This window comes from Amphibalanus amphitrite, unplaced genomic scaffold (assembly GCF_019059575.1).
Source record: "Amphibalanus amphitrite isolate SeventyFive unplaced genomic scaffold, NRLGWU_Aamphi_draft 001366F_arrow, whole genome shotgun sequence".
NCBI classification, from domain to species: domain Eukaryota; kingdom Metazoa; phylum Arthropoda; class Thecostraca; order Balanomorpha; family Balanidae; genus Amphibalanus; species Amphibalanus amphitrite.
This window is the reverse complement of record NW_024882859.1, coordinates 140,763-154,012: the sequence shown is the minus strand read 5'-3', so window position 1 is coordinate 154,012 and position 13,250 is coordinate 140,763. Positions and strand designations below refer to the sequence as shown.

The following is a 13,250-nucleotide window of genomic DNA, read 5'->3' as shown; positions in this document are numbered from 1 at the left end:
GTTTTCTGGTATCAAGCTTGTTACACGGGCTGCACAATTCGTATTTTGGAGCAGTTTTGCCAAATGTTTTTTTGCCAATTTTCGCGGCGCTTCGCGCCGATTCGTGCACAAACCAAAAAGAGAGATTTGTGACTATACAACGCCCCCTCCCCCACGCGGCTATGCAATATGCATTACCTATGCAATATGCATTATCGATCATACCTATTAGTGGCATACATCAGCAATTATATCGTTATAGAACACGAGGCTTTGCCGTGTCAAACTGAATCGGACATCAGATGTGTATATCTATATAGGTAGGTACTCGGTGGGAATGCGGTCTATAGCCATTACTTTAAGGAAATACCTAAACATGGGTGTCCATTTCCGCCAAGTCCGAGCTCTCCAAATTCTCGGCCGGCTTGGCTTTGGAGCCTCGACCGCGCGGGTCAAGGTCAACGCTATAGGCACGGTTCGTCGGAAGGTCATCTCAGGCTCAAAAGAAACGATATATACCATTCGAAAGCTGACGGTGAGCTGAATCCAAAAATGTAATTTTTATCAAAATCGATCGATGGCCTTTTTTGAAAATTGCGTCTTTGTAAAAACTTAATAATGTTTTATTCAACGGGCTGTCCTGGACATTCTTGAAAACATAAACATGTATTTTTGAGTTCCAGTGAAAGCTGAATGCCGAAAGAACAATATTTAGCGAAGCAACATTTCCAAACATTAATATGCGTCTCCCACAGCCGAAAATAAGGCGCAATCACACAGCTCAGTGTCACGATGGACCAAAGTCAGCCACACAGAAGCGTGAAATGACCCTTATCGACTCGCAGACCCGGCGCTCTCGGCCCGCCTGACCGGTCACGGACAGAACGTTCGGCTCTCGTTCTACTAAACAAATGTCATATTTGTTAGTTTAACTGTCCACATCGCTATTGAAGTTATTCAGGATACCTGTGAAGAAAATTCATTGTTCTGTCATCCTCACATAATGCATTAATTTGCATTTGTTCATGTCTACTTTGCTCAATTGAGCTTGGTATCATGCCCATATAAGGAAAATTGACCGCGCTGAAATGTCAGAGGCTGCACCGGCCTCAGCTCGGGTGGAGTGGGGGTAGCGCCCGGCGGGGCAGGGTAACATTTGACCGGTCGCACGGCCGAGCAGCTGTCACCAGTACAGCCTCTGACAGTGAAACCCCGCTCACTTCCCCTGCGCGGGCACTGATCGCAGCTGGATGGAACAAAACATGCATAAGAAAAATGTAAATTAAAGCATGTTGTAAATCGAGCAGAACAATGAATTTTCTTCACAGGTACCCTGAATAACTTTAATAGCGATGTGGACAGTTAAACTGACAAATATGACATTTGTTTAGTAGAACGAGAGCCGAACGTTCTTTCCGTGACCGGTCAGGCGGGCCGAGAGCGCCGGGTCTGCGAGTCGATAAGGGTCATTTCACGCTTCTGTGTGGCTGACTTTGGTCCATCGTGACACTGAGCTGTGTGATTGCGCCTTATTTTCGGCTGTGGGAGACGCATATTAACGTTTGGAAATATTGCTTCGCTAAATATTGTTCTTTTGGCGTTCAGCTTTCACTGGAACTCAAAAATACATGTTTATGTTTTCAAGAATGTCCGGGACAGCCCGTTGAATTAACCCTCGCCGGCCGAGGGGGGGGGGGCGGGTGCCGCCCCCCCCATAGGGTTTTTTCGCGATAGCTCCGAACACGCTGGCGATAGAGAGCTGAAACTTGGCATACCTGACCTTTGATCCAAGCCGGATCTTTTGACACCAACCGCATTTTTGGGTCAGGTCAGGTCACTGACCTATGACGTCATAAGTGAACCTCTGCACGGTCTTCAGATGTCGCAACTTCGCAACGCCCTCACTGCCAGAGGAGATGTCACAGGGAAATGAAACTTGCAGGATCTAGTATCCATTATGAGTCCCACAACTTGTATATCTCGGATTTTTCCTAAAGGTCATATGAGGTCAGGTCATTTTCGTGACCTCACCATTATAAGTCAATGGGGAAAAATGAAAACTGCTATTCTGGCGCCGGGAACGATCTCCAACTATCTCAAGCACACAGAATCGTGATTTGATGCACTCCTTGCAAGGTTAGATGCGTCACTTTTGCAATGTTGACCTTGCGTGACGTCATTTATGACGTCATCAAGGTCAAATTAGTTTTTCGTCAATAACTCTTGATCAAATTAAGCTAGCGAGTCGGGAAAGGCACCAATGGACTCAGGAAGGCCTGCCGAATCGAATGATATGCGACATGACCTCTTTCGACCAACTTCGTGACCTGGGGGTGCTGACCTGACCTTGACCTGAGGTCAAAACCCCAAGTTGACCTGACCCGGACAAAAGGTATATCATTCGACGCGCCTGAGCGAGGCAAACACGATGCTGCCAAAATCAGCGCTCTGCAGCCGTTTTTTGCGAAGTTATTCACCAAAAACTGAACCGTACCCTGGGGCACTTGACCTGACCTCAGAGGTCACCGGTTGACCTAGGACCTTAAAATCGGGTACCAATCTCTGCGTCTCGTAACGGCGCACACGCTCGTTTTTTCCGCGACGCGCTAGCTCCACCAGGGGCGAAACGGCGAGGGGGGGTCGTACCCGCCCCCCCCCCCCTCGGCCGGCGCGTATGTAGAAAACCAATAGGTCCGGCGAGGGTTAAAGATTATTAAGTTTTTACAAAAACGCAATTTTCAAAAAAGGCCATCGATCGATTTTTATAAAAAATACCTTTTTGGATTCAGCTCACCGTCAGCTTTCGAATGGTATATACCGTTTCTTTTGAGCCTGAGATGACCTTCCGACGAACCGTGTAGGGCGGCGGCCGATTTGCTGCGCCCGGGCACCCCAACTCGGTAGAAATCGACACCTGTGTACCTAAACTACTTTCCTCAAACCAGTTGTTTTGCCACAGTTTTATGAGTTTTTAAACTTAAAATGGTCAGGAAATAATGAATATTTGCAAAAGGATTTTATATTTATTTTTACATCACTATTTTCCACCTTTCGTAGAGGCTACTTACCTATATTGCAGCGGAAGCTGATTACGCGTTGACCAAGCATAGTACGTAGTTCAAACCAGCTGAATGCTGATTGGCTCGCATTTTTCCGTAAGGGAATGGATTCCTCGGTAAGAGAATGACAAAGTGTAATCTATGGGGATGAGTTCAGTCTCCTAACTTAAAATCGATACCGATATATTTGGCTAGGGTGATCGTTGGGCCATAAAAGCTCCCGATTTGTTCTCGTCTCAGCTCAAGCTACAAAACTGTTACTTCAGTTCAAAACCTTATGTTAAAAGTGGCATATTTGCTTTAAACGTTGAATGCATCCGACCGAAAAAGCCACGGTAAGAATGTCTACTTTTGGGTTTTCAGTCGGTCAGTCCGTCCCCCCCAGTCAAAAATCCGTGGCGGCGCCCCTGCTGGCAGCGATATGGGGCACCAGAGCCACCAGCACTTCACTCATTTGGCACCAAGACACTCAACACACAACACACACGACTACGTGTCGGCCTAGCTACACTCAACGCACATCTCTTCACACTCCAACTCACTCCAACTCCAGCGTGTTCCTGTGGCTACAAACACGAAGACACAGCACACTACTTGCTCTGGTGCCCCCTTTACACAAACCACAGGCAAATACTCTTTAACGCCGTTCGACCAATCGTTCCAAATTTTGACAACTTACCAAGTAGACAGAAGCTTAACATTCTTCTATATGGAAACGACCTTTCTGAAACCCAGGGCACACTTGTTGCTCTCCACATTCACTCATACATCGCACACTCACGCCGGTTTAACACCCAACACTAGGTAACCCACTCACACCCAAGCACGCTGGCCTAGCTGCTGTCGCTCGGGCCCGGGCGCCTTGACCCGGTTCGTTTGTTGCTCGGAGGGTTGCTGGCGGGGCTAGCGTCGTCTGGCCTCAGGTATCGGTTAGGTTAGCATTGTCAATTTTATGTTCTTCTTCGGAGAGGCGCTTTAATTTAAGCGATGCTTTTGCGCCGATCCCTTATTTGCTCTGTACATTTATTTGATCCTTGTTTACTAAAATACACTGGAATGGAATGGAAACAGACGGCATGGTGACCAGCTTCATCAGGAATAAGACAGAATGTGTAACCTCAAGTGACGAACCAATGCCAGAGCTGATTGACAGGCGAGGAAAAGCCCCGGCACCTAACAGGATATGTACAGATCCTATCAAGAAACACATCAACTCCTATCACCCACAAATCAGTCACTACAGAAAAGAGCATGCGCCAAATAGGCGGTATCTTGAGTCGAATTTGACAATCACAGATATGTGGCGCGACTACAACTCATCTCACCAGCAGGTATCTTACCCGACATACAGAAAAGCCTTTGAAGAGGAGAAAATCACGTTCGGACAACCTCCTCAGGATGACTGTGACCAGTGCAAGCACCTTGAAAGTCACTTGAAGGAAATGAACTGGTCACTCAGTGCATTCAGTGAAACTCCAAGCGGCAGCTCTGGAGCTCATGGCTCTTTTGGTGTCCCAGAGAAGTTCCTGGACGGCCCCGCGTCATCCACGTCTTCTGCGCTTCAGGTATAAACCATGTACTTATCGTTTGTCGTCATCTGTTACTGATAGCCACACATGTGAACATCATCATGATGTCGTTCTAGAAAACCTTAACTAACCTTCGCACCTCCAAAGTCTCTGTTCTCACTGATCAACGTTGACCCCGATTTTGCAATGACCGAAAGGCACACTGACGAATTTTCGCCGTGTCCTTGGACGCAGGCCGAGCCGTCGTCTGCAGTGTCAGCCGGCGATACGAGTGGCAGAGGTGCCAGATCCAGCGTCCCTGGTCCTCCTCCTGCCGTTCCCGAGGAGGTCCCGGCTGACCCAGCGTTATCCACGTCCGCGTTATCGAATGCGCCAAAAGAGCATCACATCACTACGTGTGAAGTGTGTGTTAGTGGGAGAGAGCATTTGGGTCGTGCTAAAGTAGCGAGAGATGCATATCGAGACACTGTAGACAACTTGGATGACGATGAAATGGCGTATACTGCGGATATGCAAAAGGTGCTGCTTCTTCCAAAAATGACCACGAAAAAACACTTTTTTGTGAGCCGTCTGGTCGTGTTCAATGAGACGTTTGCCTGCATGAACGGCAAAACGCCTGACTATTGCGTCATGTGGCATGAAGGTCTGGCGGGCAGGGGGGCGGCAGAGGTGGCGTCCTCGTATTTGAAATGTGTGGAGCTCAGTGGTGCCACAAAGCTCGTGTTCTGGGCCGATAATTGCGTGGGACAAAACAAAAACTGGATACTGTTCACAGTTCTTGCCTCGTGTGTGAACACGTTGTGGGGCCCCGAGAGAATCAAGCTGCGATACCTCGAAAGGGGACACACATATATGAAGGCTGATAGTGTGCATGGCCAGATAGGGAAGAAGCTGAAGAAAACCGGCGAGGTCATCACTTTCGACGAGCTCTGCGACCTGTGCGAGAAGTCTGGTAGCAACATCAAGGTGGTGACGATGAGCAGCGCCGACTTCAAGAGGTGTGCTTCTGGTGTTCGCTCCCGCAAGGCGTCTGGTTCAACATGTCTCCCTAAGATCAATGACATCTGCGAGGCAGTGTTCACCAAGGGTTCGAGGAAAATGCAGTTCAGGGAAGGAAGCTGCACATCTGAGCTCAAAGAGGTTGACTTCCTGAGTCCTAAGTTCCGGCTTCTGGACCTCGGCTCAAGCCAGTCAAAGCCACGTGGAATTCATCCCACCAAAAAGGAGGGGATCTTGAGCCTCCTCTCGTCCTCTGGAGTGGCTCCTGCCAAAAACAGGTTTTGGCATGATCTGTCTGTGAGCAATGTGGCAGCAGACCTGGTAACCAATGAGTAGATAACCAGGCCCAGAGCTTGATTACCAAGCCTGATCTGGGAGGACTGGTGTGCATCTACTTTCTCAAAACTGCATGAACGTTTACTAGTTATGCCACTGTACGCCAATGCCAGTTAACTGTTATGTCAAGGTGGACATACCAATACATGTGTACACTGTGCATTCTCAACGTGTGTCATCATTTATGATCACAGAAATCCGGAAACATTATGGGGAAGCTAACAAATTTTGGACAAATTCATCACTGTTTAGAGCTCAACCTTGTTTAAAGTGATCCATTCTTTCAGTGAATGACTCTTCAGAATATTGCCACCGTCCACAATATCAATGACTTGATTCTTTGACTTTGACTTCTTTGACTCTTGAATGACTCGATCAGTTTTTTTTAAATGACATACTTTTTGCCAACCAAAATCTTAGGTAGGTAACAGGTGCCTGGCACAGAAAAACATAGCAAGTAACGTCGCTAGGTTTTTCTGTTTTCATCCAATGCTACACCCAATCTAGCAAGTCCACATTAACATATTTTCAGAAGTATTTCAAATGTCCGACTACTATTTCTCAATTACACACATAAAATATATATATAAACAATAATCAGCTAGGTGCATTTTATGCGCATTTCCTTAGGCTAGCACACAATAAAGTTTCCTCTTTTTTCTCGGTTTCATCACTTTGGCGCTTGCTAGGTTTTTCAAAAATAGGGTAGAGCGGAGCTCTGCGCCGCCGTTTTTAACCCGCGCCCCGTTGGGCTCTGCCGAGCAACGCGCCCGGTTGGGGGGGGGGCCATTTTGGCCCCCCCCCCCCTAAGATCTCGAGAACCACGCAACATAGCGACAAGCGGTAAACGGCGTTGGATAGCCCCAACGGGGAACTACCTTGTGACCCAATTTTATTGACCTAGGTCAAAGCGATGACGTCACAGGTCAGGTCAAAGGTCCAATTTTCACCGTTTACAGGCACTTCAAGAAATGCGTTGTAAAATCGAGTAAAATGCATTTCATTGAAAATCATCGATGGGGAAATGTTCTTCAAACACATATTTTGCTATTTGAGGTCACTGATACCAGGTCAGGTCACAGAGGTCAGGTCACTGGGGGGTCACAATATGAAAGTATCGTGTGATACATGTTTTATGGTCCATTTTACATGACAAATGCGATTATATGGGTCAGGCAGCTTTTGGGGCCAGCTTAGATCACGTTTTGGTCAAGGTCAGGTCAAGGTCAGGTCAAGGTCAGGTCAAATTAGGTCAAATTTCAAAGTTAATATTTTTGCATAAAATGGGTATCGACTCGATGCAGCTCGTCACGGGGAGTTCAATGGTGGTCTTTGTTTTGCCGTACGTAGTCTAGAATTGCTAAAAATTGAGTTCAAAAATTTGACGTCATCATTTTTGAACAGTTTTTTCGCTATAACTTGGCCAAAAAACGAGATATCGATCTGAAATTTGGTATGTATATAGAAGAGCGCTGGGACTATCACATATATTCCGGTTTTTTCGATATTCGGAAAATTTTTGGATTTTTTTAAAGTTTTTCTAAAAAAATCAATTTTTTGAATTTTTTTGGTCAAAAACCAAAAATTTTGAAAATCCGAGATAGCAGTTTTGTAGCGCCGCTTTTTGTCTACTAGACCATATAAAGAACTTTGAAATTGCTTGATAACTGTAGATTTGGTGAGCGTTTCAAGATTGCATGTTTTTTGCTCATTTTTGCTCGAACATGACCTCAGTTTGACCTCAATAACTCCTGACCTAAGGTGACCTAAGACTTGAAATTTGGTGTGAAGGTGTTAAATTGATGCCCGGGAAGGTACTGAAAATTTGGCGGCGCTGCGCGCCGCCGTTTTCTTGCTATTCAGGAAAAACCACAGGGGGGGCCAAAATGGCCCCCCCCCCCAACGGGGCGAGGGTTAAGATATCTGCGAAACACCGCAGGGTGTGTGTGTGTGTGTTCAAACACCACCCCCCCCCGGCCCGGTGCGGGTTAAGGGACCCTATCCCCCTTTGGGAATGGGGACCGGGAGGTCGGGCATTTCTCTCCCCCCCCCCCCCCTCCTAGATCTCTGGAAGTTACCGTTTGATTTTCAAAATTCCAAAAAACGTACGATAGCCTCACCGGGGAACCACCTTGTGACAAAGTTTCGTTGACCTATAGGTGCAATTGATGTCAAAGGTCAGGTCAACGGTCGCATTTTTCGCCGTTTACGGCCTACGGGTCTTCTAAGGAATGCGTTATAAAATCGAGTAAGAGACATATTTTCGAAAAACATCGAAAAAGGTTTGGTTGCCTAATCCATATGTTGCTTAGCCCTCGCCCGCACATGGGGGTTGCCCCCAGGTAGTTTTTCTGCTCTGCACTCAGCATTTTTAGAGCTAGAAAGCTGATTTTTTCGTACAGCTGCTCCTCTGTCGTTTCTTGATGTCCACTTAACATTTCAAGTTTCTGTGGTTTTTGGTTTCGGAGATATGACCTTGTTATTCAGGTCATGTGATCCAAATGACAAATATCCGATATCTTGCGTTGGCTAGGGGTCTTGTGAGCTTTTGACACCTTGATTTCGGCCTTTTTTGCCAGTCCTACCTCCCACCTATCATGGAACATGTTGTTTGACGATGTACAATGTCAAGGTCAGGTACAAGGTCAACCTAGGTCATCTAAAAACATTGCGTTTTAGGCAAGCTGAATTTACATTTCGTGAAGTTTCTTTGACTGTACCTATTTTTGGCAAAAGCTTCTCAGATCATGATTTCATGTAATATGGACACATAAACACTCGGTGCACACATCAGTATACATACATACACACACAGACATAGAAACACATATAATTGACCTTGACCTAACTTGACCTGAAATGACCTCAGCAAAAATCTGGTCGGGTAGTGTTACAAAGAGGTTGTAGCTGGCTTGGCACCACAATGCGGCATCGTCACTCGGTGTATGCTGAGCAGCGCACTTGATATCCAACGGTGACCCAAAACAGCAACATTTTTTTAGTTTGACCTGACCTGGAAGGTCAATGACTGACCTGAAAAAGGTAAAACTGGGTATCATTGGATTTGTCTCTTCCCCATTTTTTTTTGTCTTTACCGCTAAGCTCTATCTCCAACAGAAACGAAATGGCACGGGGGTGGTGGCACCCCCCCCCCCCCATGGGCGTTCTAGGATGGGAAAATGGCATATGCAGGCGAGGGTAAAGAAGTCATTGATACCAGGGCTTCGTTTCATAAAGCGAGTCCGTAACCTACGCCGGTTTTTGGTCTTATATTGTAAGTGCATGTGAAGCAATGACGATAGTTTGAATCGTTGACTTTATCTTGCAAGCAAAAACAGAAGGGAGAAAGGGAAATAAATTTATCGCTTCACATGCACTTCCAATACAAGAAAAAAAACGGCGTAGGTTACGGATTCGCTTTCAGAAACGAGGCCCAGGTCGGGTCATAGATGTCAGGTCCTCAAGGTTCACAATATGAACCCAATTATACTAGGGTCGTGTGATACATGTTTTATGGCAAATTTTACATTTCTAATTCAATGGTGTGGCCTACACGACCATTGGAGCCCGTTTAGGTTACATTCTGGTAGATGTCAGATCAAGGTCAGGCAAAAAAAGTAAAAGTTCGAAGTTCATATTTTTGCATAAAAAAGGGGTTCGATACGGCTCATCACGAGAAATCCAATGGTGGTCTTGATTTTACTATACGTAATACAGCTAAAATAGCTACAACTACAAACAGCTGCAACAGCTAGAAATTGAGTTTGAAAATTTTACGTCATCAGCTTTGACTATTATTTTCATCATAACTTTGCCAAAAATGGAGCTATCGAGCTCAAATTTGGCATGTCAATAGCAGACCAAGAGCTCTATTACCTACATGCTTTCCCGTTTTTCGAAATTTTGAAAATTTTGGTATTTTTTAGTATAGTATTGAAAAATACTTTTCATTTAGGGGGTGAAAATAAAAAATCGACCAGCCAGTGAAGGAGACCAGAGAAGTACACACGTCAGCTTGTAAATGCTAAAACAATAGAAACTAGCAGGATTAATGTCAAAAAAGCTTAGGGCTCGTCCGGGATTTGAACCCGGGACCTCTCGCACCCTAAGCGAGAATCATACCCCTAGACCAACGAGCCGCGGTTCACAGCCGGCATTAATGAGCTTTCATATAACGTACCACGCCTTTCACTGTGCGGCGTTGACGGATCTAGTCCAGATAACGGCGCCAGCCACGCCTCTCCTTCCGGATAGCAGGACGGTGAAAGTAACGGTGCATCAAGTAAGTATTGTCGGCTTGAAGTCCAATCGTTTCCTTGTCGGCTCGTTGGTCTAGGGGTATGATTCTCGCTTCGGGTGCGAGAGGTCCCGGGTTCAAATCCCGGACGAGCCCAATAGTGTTTTAATAGAAATACATAGGTACATACATACTTGAGTCCCGAATCATCAAAGAATATTGTGGCTCATGGTGATACCAAAGCAGCTAGTGGTGCCTATCGGAACCTGGACCTTCGGAATTCTGATTTTATCCAATGTCCAATTAGGAATTTGGTTGGAGAGAGGCAGCAGGCTTTGAAAAAAAAATGGACAAGTCAATCACGCAGGTACCGAAAACCAGTGCGTAGATGAATGATCGGTTATTAGCCGTAACAAATATACGTTTTTTTATTATAACTACTTACCATAGATACTGTAGTACGGTGGTCATACCCACTGATAGATAATTAGAATTAAATGTAGGAAGAGGAACTAACTACCTAATATATTAACCCTGCTCGATGTCCCAGCCCGCCCATCTGGCACCTGGCCTCTGCTGTGAACTACACTGTAAAAAATATTGACGAGCTATGTGTCAAAACAAGGGTCTCGAAACAGTCACCAGGTTGTCAATGCTTCCGGTACCTACCACTTGACTAGTTACCGCTTAGTTAGCTTACAGGCTGAGAACTATCCAGATCGTTATGATCCGGTATTGTAATGATACCCTAGGTGTACCTTTGTTTTGAAGTGCTGAATTAACTATCAAGGTTGTTTGACGTTTGTTTTCGCCTCAATCCGAAACGAGGAAGACCCTCATCAAATTATTAGGTGAAAGCCAGCCTCAGGATGATCAAAATACTAGGGGTAGTTTTGTAATAGTAATCTGTGAAGGTTGAGGAACAAGCCGTAGCAATGCACTCGTCACTAAACCAGCCTGAGATTATTCGCCAGGTAGCGGCTGCGTTTCCCTACTTGCTGAATCATGTTAGCAACTTTCCATTTCCAGACACTTTTTACGGCAAATAAATTGTTGGGTTATTTGGAAGGTGAATGACAATTTTATTTCTATAAGTCAATACATTTGTATTTCCGATTGCCCTAAAACTTTTTTTTTAATCGTTTGCGGTAGGTTTTTATTGTTCGCAATAAAGTTGCGCACCTGTGAATCCTTCACTTAATGCGTTCCCGGCTTCCCGGCGCCAGCTGTTGCGCTGTGCCGTGCCGCGTTCGGTCGGGGGTGCGCGAGTCTGTGCAGTGCGAGTGTTTATCACTGGGCAAACCTGTATCGTTTCCATTTGTGCAGTGTCTAGTTATGAAGAATTGCTTGCCGATATATGACCTGCAGTGATCGACGTTCTGATTCAATAACTTGCCATAAGCCATTATTCTCAACCAAATCGCGCAGAGACGTTTGCAAAGTTGTCGAGGGGGGGGGGGGCGAAACAAGAGCGATTTTAAATGAATTGCTCTCCATGCAGTGCAATAGGACTTAGGTTTAATTTTTCGAAAGTTGTGGAGCCGCCCCCGGTGTCCGGCCTGGCCAACTCTCTCAAGAACCGACAGCTAATTGAACACTGAAGTTTCACTACGACGATTTCCGCCAAAGTTATGAAGAAAGGGCAAGTGCAAGAAGTACAAAACTTCTCTTGGTAATCAAAACTTAGGTTTGGCAAATTCCAAACCCTAAGTCACTACAACTGTGGAAATAAATAAGCTGGTTATTGACGGCCAAGCTCTGGCCAATCTGAGGTTCAGACCTATCATCAAGTTCATGAGGCAGCTGCGGTTGGGCGGCTCACGGGCTCCACTGCATAGGCTCAGACAGGTAGGTACACTCGGGGGCAGATTGATGTTCCACAACTCTTTATCCACCGGGTTCCTATGGCTCAGCATTGGCAGCAGCCGCCTGGTACCGGTAGACTGTGCCGCTTCACTTACTTGTCAAGCGGCACAGCCTACCCACACCGTATGCCACCGGTCTGGGTCGGTGGCTGGAAGGCGATGTGGGCCGCCTGTGACGTAGCGCAGCGGTGAAGGCCGAGCCCGGAGGCATGGCTCGGGTCGGCGCGGCGCGGCGGCTGGCGAGGGCTGGGGAGTGAGGTGGGGTGGGAGCACGGACCATCGCGCGGCTGAGCGAGTGTAGTTAACTTTCGCGTCTCAAGGCGCCAATTATTCTACCTAACAATTGTGCTAAAGCAGTTGTTAAAATGTCCTATCCCCAAGACAGCGCCTATCATCATACTTGCCATGCACATTACGACACACTTGAAAGTGACATTGGGACAGCCGATAGAATTTATATCACACGTGCATCGAGTTGCGGAGCTACATTGTTTTTAACAGATATGTATTAAGGGCTTGATTGAGCTCATTGGTGTCTATTATTTCGCACAGCAATCGTCCAGAGACGTGGGAACTGGGGTTTTTGGATAGCGCGGCGTCCCAACTTTAAGCAACTCTTATGTTCCTCTAATGTGTGGTCGCAGCCACCAATAGCAAACCGTTCCATCTAGGAGCAAATAAGTAGCGCACCTGGGACGGTTCGAACTGGGTTTCTCCAACCGGTCACCCCACGACGCTAGCGTGTATCCACTGAGCTGCCGAAACCAGCGACCGCCCGCCGCGGTCAAACTCGATCAAATGTCACAATACTGTCATTGGCGGTCAGCGGGTGAATGTCATTTTGTTTTGTGCGGACGAGGACCATTCTCGGTAGCTCAGTGGATGAACGCTCGTGTCGTGAATTGGCCGGTGGGAGAAGCCCGGTTCGAACCCCCGTGAGTGGCCGACTTTTTGGCTCCTAGTTGGAACGGTTTGCTATTGGAGGCTGCGACCACATATTAGAGCAACAGTAATAATCGCTTTAAATTGGAGCGTTGGCTGCGGCACTACTCATAACCCCCAGTTCCCACGTCTCTGGACGATTGCCGTGCGAAACAATAGACACCAATCTGCTCAATCAAGGCCTTAATACTAATATGTTATACAAAATATAGCTCCGCACCTCGATGCACGAGTGACATAAGTTCTATCGGCTGTCCCATTGCCACGCTTAAGTGTGTCGTAATGTGCATTGCAAGTATGATGA

The 13,250-nt window shown here is 46.5% G+C and overlaps 2 non-coding genes across 2 annotated transcripts; one reads left to right on the top strand and one right to left on the bottom strand.

Moving 5' to 3' along the window:
- Positions 1-9,969: 9,969 nt before the first annotated feature.
- Trnap-agg lies at positions 9,970-10,041 on the bottom strand. The gene has a single exon. It is a non-coding gene; the product is annotated as a tRNA-Pro (tRNA).
- Positions 10,042-10,223: 182 nt separating this feature from the next.
- Positions 10,224-10,295, top strand: Trnap-cgg. The gene has a single exon. It is a non-coding gene; the product is annotated as a tRNA-Pro (tRNA).
- The last annotated feature ends 2,955 nt before the right edge of the window (positions 10,296-13,250 follow it).